The 24,980-nt window shown below is 41.5% G+C and overlaps 1 protein-coding gene across 1 annotated transcript in view; it reads right to left on the bottom strand.

Moving 5' to 3' along the window:
• Nucleotides 1-24,980, bottom strand: part of LOC122443302 (seminal ribonuclease-like) — a 44,033-nt gene that overhangs the window by 3,026 nt on the left and 16,027 nt on the right.

Genomic DNA, 24,980 nt, shown 5'->3' with positions numbered 1-24,980 from the left:
GGTGTGTAGCCGATTTATCCATAGTGACCTATCCTTCCATAGGCCAGAGTGGAGGAGAGGAACTTAAGAAAAGACAAAATGCAAAATCCCCTTCAGATAAGAAATAAAGAACATCATATTTCTTGGCAATAGACTTTCCTCCCAAAAAGAGACCTGTATTTGCTGGAAGACAATTTTACTTTTATTATTTACTTTTAAAATATAGTTGATTTACATTATGGTGTTAGTTTTAGGTGTACAACAAAGTGACTCATATATATATATATATATATACCACTCATATATATATATTTACCACTAATGCCACCTGGGAAGCACACACACACATATGTATTTGTTGTTATTGTTGCTGCTTATTCGCTAAGTCATGTCCAACTCTTCTCTGATTTCATGGTCTGTAGCCTGCCAGGGTCCTCTGTCCATGTGGTTTCCCCATCAAGAATACTGGAGTTGGTGCCATTTCCTCCTCCAGGGTATCTTTCCAACCCAGGGATCGAATTTGCCTCTCCGACATTGCAGGCGGAGGGAGTATAGAAGTGGCCAGAACTGGGTGAGTCACACACCCATTGCAAGTCACCAGGGAAACCCCCTACTAATATATAAGTAGGGGGCTATATGGTAAGAATCTGCCTGCCAGTGCAGGAGACGGGTTGGATCCCTGGGTCTGGAAGATCCCCTGGAGTAGGCAATGGCACCCCACTCCAGTATTCTTGCCTGAAAAATTCCATGGGCAAAGGAGCCTGGCAGGCTAGAGTGCTTGGGGTTGCAAAGAGTTGGACTGAGCACATACACATAAATATGCCTATATTGCCACGTTACAAAATATTCACAACCTAAAAGTTGAGAGCTAAGTTTTATTCAGCAGAAATATTTAGGACTTCAAGCCCAGGAGATAGTATCCCAAATGACCCTGGGAAAACTACTCGGAGGAGGTGAGGGGAGGAGCCAGGTTGTGTAGAAGTTTTGCAGCAAAGGTCAGCTAGTGTGAATAGCAAAAGATTATTGTTAATTACAGAAAACCGGATATCCCAAGTTAAGGAATTTAGTGTTTTTCTATGTATAGGAAGATTCAGAGTGGGCTCACTGACATCATTCCTCTCATAAGCATCTCAGCTATCCTGGGCCAGTATCCTATGTTGTCCACATCCTGATGCTGAATCAGGCTCACCATAGGGAATAGCTTCAGTCTGACGGCTGCCAGACGGCAGTTATTCTTCTCCTTTCTGGGTGCCCTTAGGGCTCACCAGCTCACATTGGAGAGCTAAAATCACTGGTGACTGTGACATCCATGTTTACTGAAATATTTCATTTCTCAATATATAGATAAATATATATATATATACACACACACATATATATATACATATATATATATATTGCAGGGAGAAGTCAATTCCAACTCCATGTCGGAACTGTTTCTTTGACTTGCTTTTGTTATTATAATCATATATAAAGGCCTGCCTCAGAGAATCCTGCCCCTCTGCCTGACTGTTAAGATAAAGTGCTTTGTTCAGAACCCTGTCTACCTATAGATGGCAGGAAGGAAGAAATTAACACATCCCCCTGCCTGAGACTTGCCATTCTAGAAATACTTGCAAGATTAATGGCCTTTTTACCTTGTTTATTCACCTTCCCACATCTCTGATCCATAAAGAAACCTGACATCCAGATCAAAGGAAGATAGTTATTTTGAGACGTTAGTCAGCCATCTTCTCAGTCATCCAACTTTTCAAATAAAGTCATATTCTTTGACTTAATGCCTCATCTCTTGGATTCATTGGCCTGTCATGCAGTGAGCTGGATGAAGCCCAAGCTGGAATCAAGATTGCCGGGGAGAAATATCAATAACCTCAGATACACAGATGACACCACCCTTATGGCAGAAAGTGAAGAAGAACTAAAGAGCCTCTTGATGAAAGTGAAAGAGGAGAGTGAAAAAGTTGGCTTAAAACTCAGCATTCAGAAAACTAAGAGTGTGGCATCCACTCTCATCACTTGATGGCAAATAGTTGGGAAACAATGGAAATGATGAGAGACTTTATTTCTTTGGGCTCCAAAATCACTGCTGATGGTGACTGCAGCCATGAAATGAAAAGACAGTTGCTCCTTGGAAAAAAAGCTATGACAAACCTAGACAGCATATTAAAAAGCAAAGACATTACATTGCCAACAAAGGTCCATCTAGTCAAAGCTATGGTTTTTCCAGTAGTCATGTATGAATGCAAGAGTTGGACTATAAAGAAAGCTGAGTGCCAAAGAATTGATGCTTTTGAACTGTGGTGTTGGAGAGGATTCTTGAGAGTCCCTTGGACTGCAAGGAGATCCAACCAGTCAATCCTAAAGGAAATCAGTCCTGAATATTCATTGGAAGGGCTGATGCTGAATCTGAAACTCAAATACTTTGGTTACCTGATACAAAGAACTGACTCATCTGAAAAGACCCTGATGCTGGGAAAGATTGAAGGTGGGAGGAGAAGGGGACAACAGAGGATGAGATGGTTGGATGGCATCCCTGACTCAATGGACATGAGTTTGAGTAAGTTCCAGGAGTTGGTGATGGACAGGGAAGCCTGGCGTGCTACAGTCCATGGGGGTCACAGAGAGTTGGATATGACTGAGTGACTGAACTGAACTGAACTGAACTTAATGTGTGTGGGGGGAGTAAATAGGAATTCTACAGGAAATAAATGAGTTTTTAAGGGAATAAATTGGATGGAAAATAATACGTGATAATGTCTGTCTATGCAAATGTGAGTGGTCTATCTTTTCCCAGGCTGTAAAACTCTCATAAGTGAATTTATAGCAACTTTACCCTCAGAAGACTCTGCTTTTATTCAGATAAGAGATGCTCCAAAAAAGCTTCTTTCTGCATCTGCTGGGTCTCAAATATCTTGTTTAAAATAACCTTAAAAGAAAAATAACCTTCATATCAACTCTGCAGACCTGAGTGGGTACCCACAGTAAGCAGTTTAGAATTTGATCATTCATTCATTCATTCAACAATGGGAGTACAGAAATAAGTTAGAGGGCCTGCCCTGAAAGGGCCTCATAGGATGCTTTGCATTCCTCAGGTGAGTCCCACCAATGTGTTGGGCATGGCTGCATGAAAAGTCATTCTTGGGGCACTTTTTCAGTGCCAGAAGAATTCCAAGGAGTTGGTCCAACAAGAAGATTTCAGGGTCACAGTTCAAATATGAATAAGCTTTCTAAAACCTAAAGAAGAGTCTTCAATAGCCTACCACGTAGGCATCCTTAAGTACTATTACCAAAAAGTGGGATTGGGCTGCTCACCGCCCAAGAGGCATTAAAGAGGCCTAGGTTGGTGAAAGCAAAGTTTGTTCTGTTGCCAATGCTGGCAACTGGGGGTGGGGAGGGCAGACGTCTGTCTAAAGGCCAACTCCCCCACTGTCAATCAGTGGGCAGGAACCTTTATAGGCTGAGGGTGAGGGCTACCTGTAGAAACATTTATGCTCTCAAGGTTATTATTGGGCCAACTTATAAATCTGTATACAAAAACAGAAAGCAAACTAACATAAGGGTACTGTGTTTTACTTCCTGTTACCTCATTGACTTCTCTTATGATAGATGTTCACTATAATTAACTTCTTTGACAATTATTTACCAGGCATCTACTACACACTGGTTCTTATTACCACACAGAGACGAGACACAGTACCTGTCCTCAAGGCACTGACAGTTCTATAGGGGGAGCCAAGCTATTACAAAAAGTTTTCAATGTGCAAGGAGCGTAAGGAAAGGAAGAGGAATTGTTCCAAAGAAGGCTCCACGGAGTAGTTGACCTTTAAATTGAGACTTGGAATGTGTGTAGGTGTTCACAGGTGGACAGGTCTCCCTGTGATACACAGCTGAGAGAGGGTGGATGGCACAGGAAAGGAATCTGTATAGCCTCCAGGTCCACGGCTCCAGACTTTTGCATGAGTGACAGGAGAACCTCAGGCTGTGCCCTGGAGACAACTAAAACACGCACAAAAGAGAGGAGCAAATAAAAATAAATGAAAAAAAGAGAGAGAGAGAGGAGCAGGTGGGTGACCTCAGGAGACTGAAGCCTTTGCTGGAGAAGCTACAGTGGGGGCAGGGGCAGGTTCAGGGTTTGCACCAGGCAGAGAAATGAGAAGGAAGCCTAAAGGTCTGTGAGACCCATAGGGTTCAATGAATCCATCCTGAGAACAAGCCATCAGGCTCTTGGGCAGGCTGAACCCAGTAGCCATGCATCTAGAGAGGAGGGGCTTACTGCTCTCTGCACAGATGGGTTGATTAGACCATGATAAATGATGCCAATAAAGGAGAAAATTAGACCACTGATAGAGAAAGGAGAAATCAAATGGAAGTTCTTTATTCTATCAGTGATCTCTCATTGCCATTAATGTATGGGATAATTGATTAATTTAGAGATTGGTCTAACTCTTCCTCTTTTTTTGCAAAAAGGAAAACTACATAGAAAACTAATGAAATGAGTTTCAACATCTATCCTTAGTAATCCAGCAGATCACTTCACACCCCTTCTTTGCAGCTTGATAATAATGATGCTAAATCTCTGTGCTTGCATTCTGCTTTCTCTCTCTTTTTGGCCAAGAACTACAATCTTAGTTCCTTCACCAGGGATGAAACCTGTGCCTTCTGCAGTGAAAGCATGGAGTTCTAGACACTGGACTGTCAGGGAATTTCCTCTGTTCTTACTACTTATGAGAAAGTAACATCTGAACAGAATTCGTTATTACTTAACACAGTCTGTTGTGTGGCTGCTGCTGGTATTTCAATGAATACTTCTCACGACGGCCACTGATATTAGAAATGTTAGCATGGTCCTCCATGGAAAGTATCACTCAACTTCTCTGTCTAGTAATGAGACTTATTACATCACTCTCTCCTCTGCAGAAGAACCTCAGAAGCTCGCAGATACACTCCCAACTTTGTCTGTCCCTGTGGACAGACAGCTCCTCAGCTGCTGTGCACTAGTTTGGGTCAGATCTTGCATAGTTCCTTTTTGTGAGCTGATCCCTAATTCATTCCAATGATAGTCTACAGTCAACATTGTCTCTTTCTTTAAGAAAATGGGAATTTCTCTCTATCATTTTCCTGAGGCCAAGCCAACTCTGTGACAGGAAATCTATTCCCTGGAGAATCCCCTGCTAACCCTTCTGCTGACTCTTCTATTACCTATGTCTTCTCTTTTCATATCTTCTTCATCATCTCACACCCACTGACTTCTCCTCAGCCTCACTGGTCTCTGTAGGCACCTGAAAAATGTTAAGCCTTTACCTGGCTCTGGACTTCTGCACTTTCTGCGTGAAATGTTCTTTTCTATGACATCAGGTTTCAGTTTAAATTTCCCTTCATTAGAGGTTCTTTTCTGACCACCCTCTCTATAGTCCTTGTCTTAGGGCCTCCAGATTGCTACAACAAACTTCCATAGACTGGGCGGCTTATGAACAACAGAAATTCATCTCTCATGGTCCTGAAGGCTGGGAAGTCTGAAATCATGGCACCAGCACCTTTAATGTCTAGGGAGAGCCTGTTTTCTGGTCCACAGACAGCTCTTTTTGCCAGGGTTTTCTTGGTGGCTCAGCGGTAAAGAATCTCCCTGCAATATGGGAGACCTGGGTTGAAGACCTGGGTTCGATCCCTGTGTTGGGAAGATCCATGGAGGAGGGCATGGCAACCCTCTCCAGTGTTCTTGCCTGAAGAATCCCCATGGACAGAGGAGTCTGGCAGGCTATAGTCCATGGGATCTCAAAGAGTTGGACATGACTGAACAACTAAGCACATTGTGCACATAGGAGAAGAGGCTGGGGGGCTCTCCAAAATCTTTTAAAAGGACACAAATATAAAAATAAATTAAAAAGACACTTAGTGTCATCCATGAGGGCTCCACCCTCATGACCAATCACCCCAAAGGCTGCACCTCCTAAGGCTATCCCATTTGGGTTAGGATTTCAGCATAGGAATTGGGGGAGGTTGAAAACCTTCAGTCTGTAGCAATTCTCTTCTTTTCATCCACCAGCTCCTCAATCCACTCATCTTACCTTTTCCTTCATAGCTCTTATTAGAATCTTCAACTATTTATTTGTTACTTCTTTAACATTTCTCTGCCTCTACTACAAAGTATATTCAAAAGAGTAGGGCCCTGCTACATTGTTAATCAATTATGCTCCAATATAAAGTAAAAAGTGTTTTAAAATTATAAAGAAAAAGGAAAGAATATGGCCCTTTGTCTTTTTCACAACTGAGTTCCGTTGCTTAGCACACTTCCCATATTTTTTGGCCAATATTAGGCATTTAAATAATAGTTGATGGATGAATGAATAAATGAATATAAAAAAATTATCCTCCATTAACTCTCTGGCATTTTACAGTTAATTTTTTAATTGGAATATAATTGTTTTACAACGTTTTGCTAGTTTCCGGTACAACATGGTAAATCAGACATATATATATATATAAATTTATTCCCCTCCTCAATAGGAGAATATATTCCCCTATATATTCTCCTATTGAGGAGGGGAATATATTCCCACCCTGCCACCCTCATGGCATCCAACTAGGTCAACACAGAGCATCAGACGGAGCTCCCCGTGTTGTAAAGCAGCTGCCTGCTAGCTATTGCTAGCTATCTACTTTACACGTCATAGTGTATATATGTCAGTGTTACTCTGAATTTTCCTACCCTCCTCTTTCCTACCTTCCTCTTCCCCTTGCTATATCGACAAGTCTGTTCTCTATGTCAGCACCTCTATTCCCACTCTGTAAGTAGGTTCATCAGTACCATTTTTCTAGATTCCATATATATGCATTAATATAACTCAATCAAGGCTTGATTATACATCTACTTAAAATATTCTCTTACTGAACTAGAGGTAAGTGCTTGAAAGTCAGGAATTATATCTAATTCACATAAACATAATAGTGTACATGAATCCCACAATTAAAATAATTTAAACCATTCAGTAATAGGTAGAACTAACAGAGGGGGTTTTTTGGTTTGTTTGTTTTGCTTTGTTTTTTCAATTATTACACAAGCCTCACTAGGCTTGGCAGCCTTAGAAATCTTTCTGAGATTTTATGATCTCCCTGCGCCACCCCCATCCCCACCACACACATATTTTAATGTGCTGATTCATTCCTGCCCTAAAAGAAGCTAGTTTTTCTAAGGGGAAAATATCCTTACCTTTCCTTCAAGAAAACAAAAAGACACAGAAATTTTTATCAGAAAAGTGAAGATTATACAGCCACTCTTTACAAAAGAGTAGATCTGGGGTCAATGTCTTTTTCTAAAATTTTCCTTGGAAGTGAAATGCTAAAGGGAAGAATGAGTGGATATCTGTTGGGAATTCCCAAATGGAGGCCCTTCTGGCTATGACACCTTAAAGAGACACTTTCTGGACTCAGAATTCTCAGTGGCATCAGGGAATAGATGTACATTAAGAAAGAAGGTTTTCTCAAATTTTCCTTCTGCAACTTCATTCACAAGCACCCTCAGTTCAGACTCTTCCATCGTTCCAACAATCCACATGTCAGAAGCATGAGGCTTTTATGAGGAAAGGAGTGGGAATAAGTTCTTGCATTGATCCTGGAGAAGGAAGGCTACAGGAAGTTTCTTCCTGCTTTTTTTGTAGGTCCTTGTGCCATCAAGGTGAATGGCATGCCCTTTCCATCAGTATTTGAAAGCTTCTGTCCAGCAAGGCTCTGTGACCTATGGGCACCATCGTTCTTTTCAGAACTGTGACTGTTCCTAATTTTCAGGTTTACTGCCTAGTGGGACCAAGACTACAGTGACACTTAGAGCAAACATGAGAAGGTGAAGACTCCCAGCACCCAAAAGAGACCATAAAATATTTCAAGAGCATTTTCCAAAATTTGTCAGGAGCCATGGGGAAAGGGGATAAACATGTGGGGATAAAGAACAAGTGAAGTGAAGTGAAAGTTGCTCAGTCATGTCCGACTCTTTGTGACCCCATGGACTATACAGTCCATGGAATTCTCTAGGCCAGAATACTGGAGTGGGTAGCCTTTCGCTTCTCCAGGGGACCTTTCCAACCCAGGGATTGAACCCAGGTCTCCCACATTGCAGGCAGATTCTTTACCAGCTGAGCCACAAGGGAAGCCCCTTATAACAGCTTTTCGTTTTCTAACATGTATTGCAAATATTTAAGAACCAACTATGATAAGCAGATTTCTTAAACTCTCCTCAACCCACAGGAACTACTATTTCTGCCCAGGAAAGTATCTGATAAGACTAATGTTTCTGCAGTACTGATCTTCGAAAGTACAAAGTGATTAGAGATCCTTACAAGTCACTATCAAGACAACAAAAAGCAAAAGAAATGAAGGTCAAAGAGAGAAATGGCTTTATTTACTCTTACCTCCTCTGAATGGACTTAAAAATGGTTTCAGTTATAAAGTCTTAACCAGTAACCATTGACTAATGTGAATCAGTAAATGTGTTTGATTCCTTAGAGCACCCTGTGGAATCTTCCTTCCTGCACTATTGATCATCTAAGATAATGGGAAATTAAAGACCTTTGAGATCAGTTATTGAGAAGAAAAGAAATGCAAACCAAATGTATTACAAGTGATGGTTCCATTTTTAACTCCCCTGGATGCTTCTACTTTTTAGATACCCCTCTCTAAAGCCTTGTTAACCACAGGAACTGAGCGTTAATATGGATTACAATCAAACATTCCGTCACAGCACCAGTTTCCAGGGGATCCATAATCTAATTACGTTTGCCACCTTTCCCTCTATCATGCCCCTATTTGACTGTCAGTCACACAGAAACCCCTGAGTTAGGCCACTGAATAAAAGAAGAAGCTGATGTTTTTCAAAATATATTAAGCTGGTTAAAGAGCTGGTTCCCAAGGAGAGGCGCCAGGAGTCCAGAGTGAAATGCCCAGTCGTTTCAGGCTGATGTCAAAATTCTAAAAGAGTCAACCCAGTAGAAAGGCAGATGCATGTGTCGCTCCTGACTCTTTGTGACCCCATGGACTTTAGCCCTGCAGTCTCCTCTGTCCTCTGAATTTTCCTGGCAAGAATATTAGAGTGGGTTACCATCTCCTTCTCCAGAGGATCGTCCAGACCCAGGGATCAAACCCGCTTTTCTTGTGTCTCCTGCATTGGCAGGGGTACTCTTTACCACTGTGCCACCTCAGAAAGCAGGTACCACTGGCTGTATTAGTCAGGTGGTAATGTTTGCATGAACAGTGGAGAGAAGGCTCCTGTCTACAGCCAAAGGGGCTAGGAAACGAGCCAGCTCTCAATGGGAGAGCACCGGTGAGACATATGAATCTCTGGGGTTCCAGTCATGGTTCTGATCCTAGAGGACAGCTAGAGTTCAAAGCAGAAAACCCAGACAGACAATCATTGAGATCATAACAGAAAGTAGGATAACATATGATTGGTAGAATATTCTGACCCATATATTTAATGACTTTTAGCAAACTCGGTGTTTGTAAGGATAGGATGTCCTTCCATTCATCCATCAAACATTTCTGAGCATGGACTCTGTGCCAGGTATTGGGGATTCAAAGACACACCAGTCCCAGGGAGCCCCCAGCAGATATGACCACTCATCTGTCTCCATGCCTGGCCAACTCTTCGCCCTGGGGGTAGAAAGAGAAGCTTCTGGAAACTTCACTTTCTCTTGAAGTCTTCACTTGTGTTCCCTTATACCCCCGCCTTTTCCTCCTCCTTTTTTCTTCTTCTTGACTCCTTTTCTTCCTTCAGATGTTCCATACCCTTGTCCCCATGAGCTTACCTAACTCCAGGTGTCTGGTGTCCTGGTTGAGGTTAACTGACTGACAAGTTTATTTCCTCTGGGCACTCAGTTTGGTATACATTTGCATGTGCATTTGCATATGCATGTGTATGTGTGCATATGTGTGTGTGCATGTGGTTTGAGGTAAGACTGGCTCTATAGCTGGATGGGAATATAGGGAAATTCACTTCTGTAAATAAATGTGGAAGTCTGCCCTGTGTCAATCACAGATCTAAGTACAGAGGATAACATGTACAAATATGCATGGACCTTTCTCCTGATGGTTTCTCAATTAAACCGAAGCTGAGGGTCTGGATGTGACAGACCTAATGAGAGTGTATTTTCCATAGAGTAATGGACAGACCTTGTAGTTACCTCTCTCTGTCCCATAATCCTACATAAGAGAAAGTTCTTTTTTTTTTCCATAAGTGTTTAAGCGTGAAAATACATCAAATCTGACAATAATTTTAAGCAATGTTGCTTAAAAGAGCTAATGTCATGTTTACTTTTTCACAGGCATAATGCTGATTCCATCACATAATGTGATGTTTGCATGTATGGCTTTATTTCCCATATAGCCATAGAACTTGTAAAGGAAGGTTATCTGGATTTGTTAAGCGAGAACTTAACAAATTCCCTTCCTTTTTGCAGTGCTTGAAAGACTGTCTGCAAGGACCCCTCTGTAGCTAATACAAGCTGCTCTTGGGTGACTCAGAAGAAGGTATAAGCACTTGGCTTGAGGTCACACAGCTTAAAGTATCAGAGCTTTTCATGAAACTTTTTAAAATTTTTTATTTATTTACTTACTATTTGGGGGGGGGGGGCTGCATTGGTTTTTTGTTGCTGCATGCGAGCTTACTCCAGTGGCAGTAAGCAGGAGTTACTTTCTAGTAGTCATGCATGGACTTCTTACTGCACTGGCTTCTCTGGTTGCAGAGCACAGGCTCTAGGGCCTGGGCTTCAGTAGTTGCGGCTCTCAGGCTCTAGAGGGTATGGTAGGTAGGGTTGTGGTGCACAGGCTTATTTGTACCCTGGCGTGTGGAATCTTCCTGGACCAGGGATGGAAGCCAAGTCCCCTGCTTTGGCAGGTGGATTCCTGACCACTGAACCACCAGGGAAATCCTTTATGGAACTTTTAATTATACCTCTATCTGTATTCACACAAAGCTCCTGCTTTCTTTTTGACTTCAAACTTTGCCTTTTTTTTTTTTAAGAAAGAATGGCAGGAGGCCAAGGGAGAAGTCAATTCTTCTAAGAAAAACTATTGTTGCATCAAAATAGGGATTCCCTGGGTGGTGTGTGTTACCAATCAGTCTTCTGAAGGACAACAAAGGGGAAATTGCAGTTGTTCCCAGGGCAAAGCATTTTACCTGGAGGATTCTTAGGAGAAAGGGGTATTGACCCCATAAAAAGTAGTCAAGAATTCTCTGAGCAGCCCTGGAATTGCAACTAGTCCCCCATCAATATCATGTACCTGAGAAGTCCAAGATTCTAGACAAAGGTGCAGTCCCCCCAGCAGGAAGCAGAGGGCTGGAAAGAACCTCAGAATGTCTGATTTAAGGGACAACTATTTTAAATGACATTTAAATTTTTTTCTAGTTAAAGAAGTAACATATATTCTATAAAGAAATGTGAGAAAATTTGGAAAAATCTCAAGTCTAGTCAGCTGTAATCTCACCAACCAAAAGGTGAACGTGTGGTATGTTCTGCTTTTGCACTCAGCAATATAAAAGGAATGTTTTCCACTCCCATATAGTTTCTCCTGGGTGGACTTTATAGCAGTATAGTTTGTCATCCCACATTGGTACCATCCCTTGTTTAACCTTTCTCCTACTGCTGAGTATTTCTGTGACTTTCCCTTCTGAGGCCAGCAGCCTGACAGCTGATAGCTCTTTGAAATGTTGCCCTCAGAGGTGGTGGCCTTTCCTGAGGAGAAAGGTAGGGACTTGTTCTCCTTGAAGTTCTTGATTTTTGTTTCAGTTTAGAGTGTTAATAACACACCTCACTGCTGGTGAAACAAAAATACATACTTTTCTAACCTAAGTCTCTTATTTACCAACCCATGGAGGGAGATTTGGGCTAGACTCAATGCCTGTTGGCATTTCACAGACGAAACCCTGAAAGTGCAGGATGGATGGAGCAAAAGAATCCTGGACTTACTATGTGCTTGCTGACTGCATCTACTTTCAATTTCATTTTTCTAAAACTTTTCTCAAGCTGTTGTTCAATCGCTCAGTCGTGTCCGACTCCTTGTGACCCCATGGACTGCAGAACTCCAGGCTTCCCTGTCCTTCACTGTCTCCCAGAGTTTGCTCAAACTCATGTCCATTGAGTCAGTGATGCTATCCAATCATCTCATCCTCTGTCATCCCCTTTTCCTCCTACCTTTAATCTTTCCTAGCAGGAGGTCTCTGCCAATGAGTCAGCTCTCTGCATCAGGTGACCAAAGTATTAGAGTTTCAGCTTCAGCATCAGTCCTTCCAATGAATATTCAGGATTGATTTCCTTTAGGATTGACTGCTTTGATTTCCTTGCAGTCCAAGGGACTCTCAAGAGTCTTCTCCAGCACCACAATTTTAAATCATCAGTTCTTCAGTGTTCAGCCTCCTTTATGGTCCACTGCTCACATCCGTACATAACTACCGGAAAAACCATAGTTTTGACTATATGGACCCTTGTCAGCAAAATGATGTCTCTGCTTTTTATTTATTTATTTTTTGTCTCTGCTTTTTAATATGTTGTCTAGGTTTTAATATGTTGTCACAGTTTTTCTTCCAAGGAAGAAGCGTCTTTTAATTTCACGGCTGCAGTCACCATCTACAGTGATTTTGGAGCCCCCCAAAATAAAGTCTGTCACTGTTTCCATTGTTTCCCCATCTATTTGCCATGAAGTGATGGGACCGGATGCCATGATCATAGATTTTTGAATGTTGAGTTTTAAGCCAGCTTTTTTACTCTGCTCTTTCACTTTCATCAAGAGGCTCTTAGTTCATCTTCATTTTCTGCCATAAGGGTGATGTCATCTGCATACCTGAGGTTATTGATATTTCTCCCTGCAATCTTGATTCCAACTTGGACTTCATCTAGCCTGGCATTTTGCATGATCTACCCTGAATATAATTTAACAAGCAGGGTGACAATATACAGCCTTGATATACTCCTTTCCCAGTATGGAACCAGTCTGTATTCCATGGCCGGTGCTAACTGTTGCTTCTTAACCTGCATGCAGGTTTCTCAGAAGACAGATAAGGTGGTCTGATATTCCCCTCTTTTTTAAAAATTTTCCAAAGTTTGTTTTGGTCCACATAGCCAAAGCCTTTAGTATAGTCAATGAAGCAGAAATAGATATTTTTCTGGAATTCCTTTGCTTTCCCTATGATTCAGCTTAACCATCTGGAAGTTCTCAGTTCACTTGCTACTGAAGCCTAGAATGGAGAATTTTGAGCATTTGCTACTTTGCTAGCATGTGAAATGAGTGCAATCGCATGGTACTTTGAACATTCTTTGGCATTGCCCTTCTTTGGGACCGTAATGAAAGCTGATCTTTTCCAGCCCTGTGGCCACTGCTGAGTTTGAGTGCAGAACTTTTAACAGCATCATCTTTTAGGACTTGAAATAGCTCAGCTGGAATTCTATCACCTCCATTAGCTTTGCTCATAGTGATGCTCCCTGAAGCCCACTTGACTTTACACTCCAGGAAGTCTGGCTCTAGGACAGTGACCACACTATCGTGGTTACCCCAGTCATTAAGACCTTTTTTGTATAGTTCTTCTGTGTATTCTTGCCACCTTTTCTTAACCTTTCCTGCTTCTGTTAGGTCCATACCATTTCTGTCCTTTATTGTGCCCATGCTTGCATGAAATGTTCCCTTGATATCTCTAATTTTCTTGAAGAGATCTCTGGTCTTTCCAATTCTATTGTTTTCCTCTATTTCTTTGCACTGTTCACTTAAGAAGGCTCTCATCTCTCCTTGTTGTTCTTCAGAACTCTGCTTTCAGATGGGTATCTTTCCTTTTCTTCTCTGCCTTTCGCTTCTCTTCTTTTCTCAGCTATTTGTAAGGCCTCCTCAAACAACTATTTTGACTTATTGCATTTCTTTTTCTTGAGGATGTTTTTGATCACTGCCTCCTGTACAATGTTACAACCTCCATCCATAGTTCTTCAGGCACTCTATCTATCAGACCTAATCTCTTGAATCTCTTTGTCAGTTCCACTGTATAATCACAAGGGATTTGATTTAAGTCATACTTGAATGTCCTAGTGGTTTTCCCTGTTTTCTTCAATTTAAGTCTGAATTTTGCAATAAAGAGTTCATGATCTGAGTCATCATCAGCTCCCAGTGAGCATATTACAAAATGGATGACTGTTTCGGAATTTTCTACTACCTTTTTTTTTTTTTAATGGTCTTTATTTTCACTTTCTGCCAGATTCCAGAGATGACAGCACAGCTTGCTTCAGTGGGTGGTGTCCCACAGTGTAGAAACATTCTTACAGGGCACATCCCTCCCATTGAAGGAAGTACTCCTTGTGTAATTTTTCTCTGATTGGTGAGTCACTGCTCTAAGTCACTCACATCCCATCACCTTGCTTCCTTTAGGTTAGTGACAGGGAGCAGAGGATGTTAACTCAGTTCCTTTTAAGGAATCTGGTGAACCCAGGCTGTGGTCCCCAGTTGATGAAACAATTGAGTAACAAAAGAAAGTGACAATGATGGGACATAGCAAAGAATATTTAACATATGGATAACAGGAATTTCTGAAGGTGAAACATATGTAAAGATGGAAGCCAATACTAAAAGCTATAATTCAGTAAAACAACTGAACATTTAAAAAAAGGTTTGTGAGTGCAAAATGAAAGCGAATACACTATAACTGAGAATATCAATGTAAAATGACCAATACCAAGACATAGTTTAGTGAAATGACAAAATTAATGAAAAAGAAAAAAATCATTTGAGCAGATAAAAATAAATGTGACTTACATGGAAAAAAAAATTTAAGATAGTCAAGGGAAAAAGTTTTAAAGCAAGAATTTTATTTATTTTAAGAATTTGTTTTTAATTTGGAGGCGGTTTTACTGTTCGACTTTTATTAGAAGGGTAAAAAAAAAACAACTATGTTTTCAGAGCTTCTGCTTTAGAAAATAAACTTACTCTTTTATGGAGAACAAAACCCAGTATTTTAGAGTTACAACTCAAACCTTTCAATGTTATTTAAATGCCCTATTCCCAGGAGTTAATATATATACTGTGATGTAATTACAATTCCCAGTGTCCTTCATTTCTGTGTAGGTTCCTGTTTCCACCTGTTATTATTTTTCCCCTGCCTTAAGGACTTCCTTCAGGCTGCTGCTGCTGCTACTAAGTCACTTCAGTCGTGTCCGACTCTGTGTGACCCCATAGACAGAAGCCCACCACTGGAGTGGATTGCCATTTCCTTCTCCCTTCCTTCGGGCAATGAGTTCTTTTAGCTTTTGTATGTTTGAGAAAATCTTTGTTTAATAAGTCTAATAAAATAACAGCTCTCAGAAGCTTTATCAATTTTAAAAGGTATAAATAAATGTCAGAAATAAGATGTAAATAGAGATGCTACAAACATTTTTTAAAAAGAATATGAATAAATTTGTGCCAATATACTTAAGTATTTTCAATGAAATGGATAAATTCCTAGAGGAAAAAACAACTTGCCAAATATTATCTCTAGAAAAACTAGAGATATCACTTTTATGTGAAATCCTAAAAATAAGACAAATGAATGTATATGCAAAACCAAAACAGACTCACAGATATAGAACACAAATTTGTGGTTACTGAAGGTGAAAGGGAAGGAGGGTAAGGACAAATTATGGGTATGGGATTAACAGACATCAACTATTATGTATAAAATTGGTAAGCAACAAGGATATACTGTACAGCACAGGGAATTGTAGCCATTATCTTGTTATAACCTATTACACAGTACAATCTGAAAAAATACTTAGTCACTATTCTGTACACCTGAAACTAATATTGTAAATCAACTATACCTCAATTTTAAAAAAGAAGAACTAGAAAACTCAGCATGTCTGTAATCTTTAAAGAAAATGAAACAGAAGTTTAAAATAGTATTAAAGAAAATATCAGGGCAAAATGGCCTTTACAGATGAGTTCTGTAAATAATAAAATAACATATAATTCCAGTTATAGAAAATAGAGAAAGAAGGGATATGCCTCAACTCATTTCTGAAGGTGAACACAGAATCTGGATACCAAAATCAAAGAAGATAGTACCAAAAATTTTTCCAACCAATTTCATTCATGAATATAAGTTTTTTTAAAATCTTTAAATATTAGCAAGTTAAATTCTGTTGAAAACATTTTTATAGCAAGTATTAAGTAAGGAAGGTCACAAAAGGGTAGCACATGACTACAGGTCCTGACTTCAGGGGAAAAGATGAAAAATAAGAATATCCAGTTTTGTCACCAGGATCCCATGAGGGTAAAATCCCCACATCAGTTTACACCATGAGCACCTACCCAGTCAGTCCATGGATGGCTGCCTAGAGTCAAGTGCCCTCCTTTGATGCAAAGCCCTGTTGCCATTTTGAGGGAGTCTCAGAGAACATGGTCACCTATCACTGTTCTTTCTTATGGGTAGAAACACTTCCTTCAGAAGGGGATTGTGTGTGTGTGTGTGCATGCGCATATACATATGTATGATGGGCTTACCTGGTGGCTCAGTGGTAAAGAATTCGCCTGCCAATGCAGGAGACACAGGAGACACAGGTTCAATCCCTGGGTTGGAAAGATCCCCTGGAGAAGGAAATGGCAACCTGTTCCAGGGTTCTTGCCTGGAAAATTCCATGGATAGAAGAGCCAGGCTGGCTACAGTCCACAAGGTTGCAAGAGAGTCAGACAACTCAGTGAATAAACAACAACACATATAAAATACACACATATATATGTATCCATTATATATAAAAATATAATTATATATAATGAAATATATATATGATGGATTCCAAGAAACACATAGACTTTTTTTTCCCAAGGCAGCCAAACTGCAAAGCTTATAACTCAGATGTTCTGTGCAGATCTTCCTTTATACCTATGGCACTAGGATGTTAAATACTAAGAAGCACAAGGGCAGGAAAGTTATGGTAAACTCATAAATCTCTGGGGGTTTTTTGAAAGTTAGTTTATATTAATATTTATGCTGCCTGAATTTTCTATTTAATCATCTGTTATCCTCCATTCCTGTGTGGGTAACCAAGAAACTTCCAACCCATCTCTCTCCATCTTGAGAGGAACACAGAAAGAAGCCTTGGTCTCTGCTTGACCCTGGGACAATATACAGGGTAGATGTACTTCTTTCCTGATACATCATGCGAAATGCAGGCCTGGATGAGCACAAGCTGGAATCAAGATTGCCAGGAGAAATATCAATAACCTCAGATATGCAGATGACACCACCCTTATGGCAGAAAGAGAAAAAGAACTAAACAGCCTCTTGATGAAAGTGGAAAAAGCAGAGTGAAAAAGTTGGCTTAAAAATCAACATTCAGAAAACTAAGAGCATGGCATCCACCTCCATCACTTCATGGCAAATAGATGGGGAAACAATGGAAACGGTGAGAGACTTTTTCTTTTTTTTTTGGCTCCAAAATCACTGCAGATGGTGACTGCAGCCATGAAATGAAAAGACACTTAGTCCTTGGAAAAAAATCTATGACCAACCTAGAAAGCATATTAAAAAGCAGAGACATTACATTGCCAACAAAGGTCCATCTAGTTAAAGCTATGGTTTTTTCAGTAGCCATGTATGGATGAGAGAGTTGGACTATAAAGAAAGCTGAGCGCCAAAGAATTGATGCTTTTGAACTGTGGTGTTGGAGAAGACTCTTGAGAGTCCCTTGAACTGCCAGGAGATCCAACCAGTCTATCCTAAAGGAAATCAGTCCTGAGTACTCATTGGAAGGACTGATGCTGAAGCTGAAACTCCAATACTTTGGCCACCTGATTCGAAGAGCTGGCTCATTGGGAAAGACCCTGATGCTGGGAAAGATTGAAGGTGGGAGAAGGGGATGACAGAGGATGAGATGGTTGGATGACATCACCGATGCAATGGACATGAGTTTGAGTAAGCTCCAGGAGTTGGTGATGTTCAGGCAAGCCTGGCATGCTGCAGCCCATGGGGTCGCAAAGAGTCAGACACGACTGAGCAACTTAACTGATTGACTGACCCCGGGACTGGGGTGGCTCAGCGCCCACTGCGGGCCAGTTGAGGCAGCCGAGGCCACCGGCAGGAGACTCCGAAGGGGCCGCGCGGTATGCAGTTGCCCGGCTAGGCCACCTCTCTCCCAGGCAGCGGCTCCTTCGCTGGCTGTGTCCCGCGCATCAGTGATTTGTTTCTGTAAAGGAAGCCGAGTAGTCCCGAATCCCCTCCGCAGGAACCCATTGGGAAGAAAGGAACTGAAGGTCCGGCAGGAAAACCCTGCGAACCGGGCCACTCTGGGGTGCCCTGGGCTGGCGCCATCGGGAGTTCTTTTCAGAGTTGCCTGTGAGCAAGTCAGCCCAACCAGCCGGCCTTGTGTAGCCACTCCGTGGCAGCAAGGCTTTTCTAGGGTAGATGCCTTTTATGAGCTAAAAGGGCTTACTCCCTGCGACCTCCGCCCCAGCTCCCCTCACCCCCATCTTGTCCTACACCCAAATCCCTACATCATGGGGGACTTTTCTGGTGGTCCAGTGGGTTAAGACTCTGCTCCCAATACCGGGGCTCAGCTTCCATTCTTGGTGGGGGAAATAAGATCCCACATGCCCTGCGGACCCCCGGCTGCTCAGTCAAGAAGAAAAAACAAGGGTCAGGTGTGGAGTGAGGGTTTGGGGAGAGGCTATGAGAGAGAGATTCTCGTGACTAGGAAAAATAAGGGATCCGAAGGCAAGAGAAGAAGCATTTACAGGGAAGGCTTTGGCAGAGCCTCAAAGCTCCGGAGGTGTAGAGTGCAATCGGCTTCCCGTGTCAGAGCTGGGAGGAACCTAGGTGTCCAAGTGAACAGGGGCCCCGTCCTTACAGCCCACACGGATGGGCCTGATGGAGTCCTCCTTTTGGTAGTGGCAGTAGGGGGGCCGGGTTCCTGCCTTGGCAAAGCAGTCTGTGACGCTGACGTCGTGACAGCTGTTGTGGCAGCTCTGCAAGGAGCGGCTGCTGGTACAGGGCACAGCTGGAGCTGTGCAGAAATCCGCTGTGGTGGCCAGATCCTCGTGAATGAAGGTGTTGATCTGCTTGCATCTACCCTTGTGGATCAGCCACCGTCGCCTCATCATCACATCACAGTATCAGTGCTGTCCGCCAGGAACCCATGACCTGGGGTTATCTATGTGCCGTCTTGAGAAGGGCAGGCCTGGAGTGAAGACAGTTAGCTCCAGCAGGAGGAGGAGGAGAAGGATCCATGTCAGATTCATGTTCCCTGTGAAAGCAGGTCAAGGAAGGGTGGGGTCAAGGAGCAGGCTCTGGTCCCTTTCCCTCAGTTCAGCTCAGTTCGGTTGCTCAGTTGTGTCCGACTCTTTGCGACCCCATGAATAGCAGCACACCAGGCCTCCCTGTCCATCACCAACTCCAGGAGTTTACTCAAACTCATGTCCATTGAGTCGGTGATGCCATCCAGCCATCTGTCATCCCCTTCTCCTCCTGCCCCCAATCCCTCCCAGCATCAGGGTCTTTTCCAATGAATCAACTCTTCACATGAGGTGGCCAAAGTGTTGGAGTTTCAGCTTCAGCATCAGTCCTTCCAATGAACACCCAGGACTGATCTCCTTTAGAATGGACTGGTTGGATCTCTAACCCTTTCCCTCAAGATAACTATTTCTAAGAACTCTTGGCCCAAACACTTAATGTTCCTGGTGGCCCCCGTTGTTGTTTTATAGTCACTAAGTGTCCAACTCTTTTGTAACTCCCATGGACTATATAGCCCTCCAGGTTCCTCTTTTTATGGGATTGTCCAGGCATGAGTCCTGGAGTGGATTGCCAGGGGAATCTTCACAACCCAGGGATCAAACCTGCATCTCTTGCATTGTAGACAGGCCCCTAGCTATACTTACTCTTCTTGTACTCACAGAAGCTACTGTTCTCACATCCCCTTTCCACCTCACCACCCCCTCCCCTTCTTTTCTCTGAGAAAGTGAAGGAGAGAAGGGACGGACTTGCCAAGAAAGAAGGTGCCTTTCACCCACTCACCCCTTTATGGGTTTGACATACACAGGTATTTCCAAACTCTCCAGTGATTTTTCTCCTTACTCGAGTAGTTAACCTAAAGACGTATATCTCTGAAGTGTTTGCATATATCAGCCTCCTGACTCCACAGCCTATGAATGAAGCAGGTGTCTCTGCCAAACCTTCTCTACAGTTGGTGAGCTTGAAGGGTAATTGACAATCCATATGCCTTGCATCTTAGAAAATATTTCAACTTTCTTAAATTATTTATGCCTGTTTTAAATTTTGTTTAAAAGAAAATGGGTGTACTCAGTTCTAAGAGAGTGAATTTCATGTTTCCCTCTCAAAGTCCTCTGCCTCGTGGAGGCAGAATAAAGACTCTGGCTTCTCTATGTATAAGGAGTAAGGACTGGGTGTCAGATTCCTGTTTCTGGGCCTAATATGCTGATTCCTTTCTTGAATACCTGAGAGTCTCAGGGCAGAGCTTTTGCAGAGCAGATGACATCCAAGGAGACAAATATGCCCCTCTCAGTGGTGGATATTTCTAGCAGAAATGGAACCCTCATTGCCTTCCCTCTTTCCTCTAATCCTATAGGAATTATATTATGGACATTTTCTTCCCAGACCGTAAGGGGAAGGCCATTTGGAAAACTCTCAGGTCTGTCAATGATCTTAAACAGACTGCCTCATAGGACTCATTTCATGTTTATTATTTCACAGCCAGAATCTTTATCAGCATCACACAGAGTACCTATGACATCACTACAAATATGAAGAAAGAAACCTGCAGTTTGGTGCCTGTCTGTCACAAACTTGCTTTTGGAGATGGGCCAATCACCTCATCCTACTCATCTCTAAAGTGAAGATTATAGACTAAAGAGCTCTTTCAGTTCAGTCTTTTTCTGTCTTTCAAGCCCTAATAAAGCATTACTTGTGTGTATGAGTCCATGTGTGGTTTTCTCTGTGTATCCTATTGGCTTATACATGTTCAGGTAGGGAGAAATATTTTGTTTGCAAATTGAGTTTCCCTTTGTGATTTGTTAATCCCAATAAATCTAATTTTTCTGAAAAACAGTTGCTAGTGAATTTAGGCGAAACAAAAAAGTTTTCAATCACTTTTATGTAAAGATTACATTGTTTTTGTCTCCACAATTTAAATTTTTGTGAATGTTCTTATTGTGGGAGAAGCTTTCTGAGACTTGGGTCTACATTTTAATAAGGGAAGGGAAGAAATCAGTATACACACCGTCCAGAACTCCAAAATCAACTAGGCTACCAGACTTGATAATGAGTATGGGGGGAGGGGCACCTGCAAGTTGTAGTGTAAGTAGATTTCATAGATCTTATATTGATAGTTCTCCTTGGTAGATAAGCCTCAAAAGCCTTTTGTCTATTTCGGCAACAAGGCAAGAGCTAACTGACAGCAGTCAGGAAACTGAGTTGGGATAGCATAACTAGATTTCAACATCCTTTAACTTCTGCTTGATCATTAGCCAAGAAAAGAGGAACTGTCTCTTTTTTAACTTTACTATCCTTAGCTATTCTTGCTTAATTCACACAATAGTTCTGATAAGTATATTATTATTTACAGAGTTCACAATTTTGTGTGTTCATGGCCCTGCATAACTGGCCATATGGCTTAAAGCATCCCACCCTCTGGTGTGTTCCACATGGCCAAGTGTCAATGCATAGAGCAATACACCATGTCAATACATAGAACATCTCATTTCTCAGAAGTAGTAGAGCTCTGATTCAAATCAAGATCCTTTACCTGACCTTAACTTTTTTTCTTTTAATTTATTTGGTGGTGCCAGCTCTTCGTTTTGGCACCTGGGATCTAGTTCCCTTACTAGGGATCGAACCAGGGCCCCACTGGGAGTGTGGAGTCTTGCCATTGGACCACTAGGGAAGTCCCTGACCCTAACTTTCTGAAGAGGGTATGCTGCAGGCCTCAGGACAAAGAAAGGTTTAGAAATTTATTTTCAATGAAAAAAACTTGTCTTTTTGCTGAGGAAAAAGGTACCTTTGTAGTGTGAAACTAACCTAGTTCTCTGAAAACAACCAAGAAGAAAAGGCACACTACCTAAAATTAGAAGTTGTGATTAGTAGCACCCTGTTTATTTAACTTATATGCAGAGTACATCATGAGAAATGCTAGGCTGGATGAAGCACAAGCTGGAATCAAGATTGCCAGGAGAAATATCAATAACTTCAGATATGCAGATGACACCACATTTATGGCAGAGAGTGAAGAAGAACTAAAGAGCCTCTTGATAAAGTGAAAGAGGAAAGTGACAAAGTTGGCTTAAAGCTCAACATTCAGAAAACTAAGATCATGGCATCCAGTTCTGTCACTTCATGGCAAACAGATGGGGAAACAGTGGTTGACTTTATTTTGGGGGGCTCCAAATCACTGCAGATGGTGACTGCAGCCATGAAATTAAAAGACACTTAGTCCTTGGAAGGAAAGTTATGACCAACCTAGATAGCATATTAAAAAGCAGAGACATTACTTTGCCAACAAAGGTCTGTCTAGTCAAGGCTATGGTTTTTCCAGTAGTTATGTATGGATGTGAGAGTTGGACTATAGAGAAAGCTGAGCACCAAAGAATTGATGCTTTTGAACTGTGGTGTTGGAGAAGACTGTTGAGAGTCCCTTGGACTGCAAGGAGATCCAACCAGCCCATTCTAAAGGAGATCAGTCCTGAGTACTCATTGGAAGGACTGATGCTGAAGCTGAAACTCCAATACTTTGGCCACCTGATTCGAAGAGCTGACTCACTTGAAAAGACCCTGATGCTGGGAAAGATTGAGGACAGGAGGAGAAGGGGACAACAGAGGATGAGATGGTTGGATGGCATCACTGACTCAATGGACATGAGTCTGGTTAAACTCCAGGAGTTGGTGATGGACAGGGAGGCCTGGCGTGCTGCGTTTCATGGGGTTGCAAAGAGTTGGACATGACTGAGCGACTGAACTGACTGACTGATTAGTGGCAGTTACTGAACGATATGCAGACTAACCAACTAAAATTTATATGAAGAGATTTATTGTAAGGTAAAGGTGCACAAGTGGAAAACTGTGGATGAACCAATCAGGAAAATCATAGAAGAGTACTCCAAATACAATTTTAAAGGTGGGAAGCATGGTTGCAAATCAGTCATGATATTGTTTGAGTCACCTCTCAGGACACTTGTAGCAAGCGTGATGGGCAGTATCTGAGCTGACAGGATGTGATCAGTAGGTAGGATAGGGAGTGAAAAACCCCTGAACTATTGCCACCTTCACCAGAGTCAGGGACTATTCCCCTCTAGTTGATCCCTTGTGGTGAAGGAGACTCAGTGCACCAACATCTCCCTATTCTTAAGGATAACGCAGGAATGCAGATTTTTATGTGAATTATCCCAATTTGAAGAGTTAATATCTAAAACCCAGTATTAAATGTAAAATTGTATATGCCAATCCAGAGCAGGTTTTTGAGCCAGCTGCATCCCCTGTGACCACAGTGTATGATATTTAGTTCATATTATAGACACTTAAGTACAGGTCCTTCTACCCAGTGTGGTTGTCAGCATCACAGAAGGGCTAAACTACATCTAATTCATCTGGGCATCCTCATCTCTCATGAAAATTCTTTTCACAAAATAACATGATTTATGTCGGAGAGTGTTGTGCATATGTTCTCCTCTAGGAGTTTTATAGTTTCCTCTGGTCTTACATTTAGATCTTTAATTCCCATTTTGAGTTTATTTTGTGTATGGTGTAGAAAGTGTTCTAGTTTCATTCTTTTGCAAGTGGTTTGACAGTTTTCCCAGCACACTTGTTTAAAGAGGTTGTCTTTTTTCCACTGTATATTCTTGCCTCCTTTGTCAAAGATAAGGTGTCCATAGGTGCGTGGATTTATCTCTGGGCTTTCTATTTTGTTCCATTGATCTGTGTTTCTGTCTTTGTGCCAGTACCATACTGTTTTGATGACTGTGGCTTTTAGTAGAGCCTGAAGTCAGGCAGGTTGATTCCTCCAGTTCCCTTCTTCTTTCTCAAGATTGTTTTGGCTATTCGAGTTTTTTTTTTGTTTTTTTTTACAAATTGTGAAATTATTTGTTCTAGTTCTGTGAAAAATACCGTTGGTAGCTTGATAGGGATTGCATTGAATCTATAGATTGCTTTGGGTAGAATAGCCATTTTGACAATATTGATTCTTCCAATCCATGAACACGGTATGTTTCTCCATCTGTTTGTGTCCTCTTTGATTTCTTTCATCAGTGTTTTATAGTTTTCTATGTATAGGTCTTTTGTTTCTTGAAAAAAAGTTGTTTCATGATAAAAGATATTAATGCATTTTAGGCAGAACAGGATTTCCGGCAGAATCCTATGAGCACTGCACTGATTCCTATCTAGGTCACCATTATGTCGATGTTTACTTAAAGACATCGATGGTAAAATAATTGCATTTCCAGATGACAGAAATATAGAAAGGCAGTAAAAATAAATAACATGGATTAGTTTTCGTGGCAGACTGTACAGTACCATTTAAGGACCTAATCTAGTCTTCTAACTTAGAGGTTAGACCAGAGATCTAACATCTCTTAGCTAAAGGCTCTTCATACCTTAATACACTCTTCCTGTCTGTATAATGTCCCACACCATCTTCTTAGTCTAGAATGCTCATTTATTCCCTAAAATCCCTAAACTCTATTTATCCTTTATAACCCTGCTCAAATGGACATTTCCTCTGGAAACCTTCCTATCCCTTTGTCCACAGTGCCTCTCAAAAAATGTCTTCACACAATGTTTTTACCTCTATCACACTGTAATAAAATCATAGATCTACCATAATTTTGCTCTGCTTCTCTGAGAACCAAGAGTATGTTTCATACATCAAGTTATATACTATGACTTCCATAGTTCCAGGAATGCAATGTCTTATCAACTAATGCTCATTTTAAGTTAAAAAAGTTTTTTCCTGTTAACATTGAGAAATGAAATGTACTAGAAAGATAAATGATGGCTCTAAGGCAGA

This window comes from Cervus canadensis, chromosome 6 (assembly GCF_019320065.1).
Source record: "Cervus canadensis isolate Bull #8, Minnesota chromosome 6, ASM1932006v1, whole genome shotgun sequence".
Classification (NCBI taxonomy): Eukaryota; Metazoa; Chordata; class Mammalia; order Artiodactyla; family Cervidae; genus Cervus; species Cervus canadensis.
The sequence above is the reverse complement of the archived record's forward strand: the minus strand, read 5'-3'. Positions and strand labels throughout refer to the sequence as shown.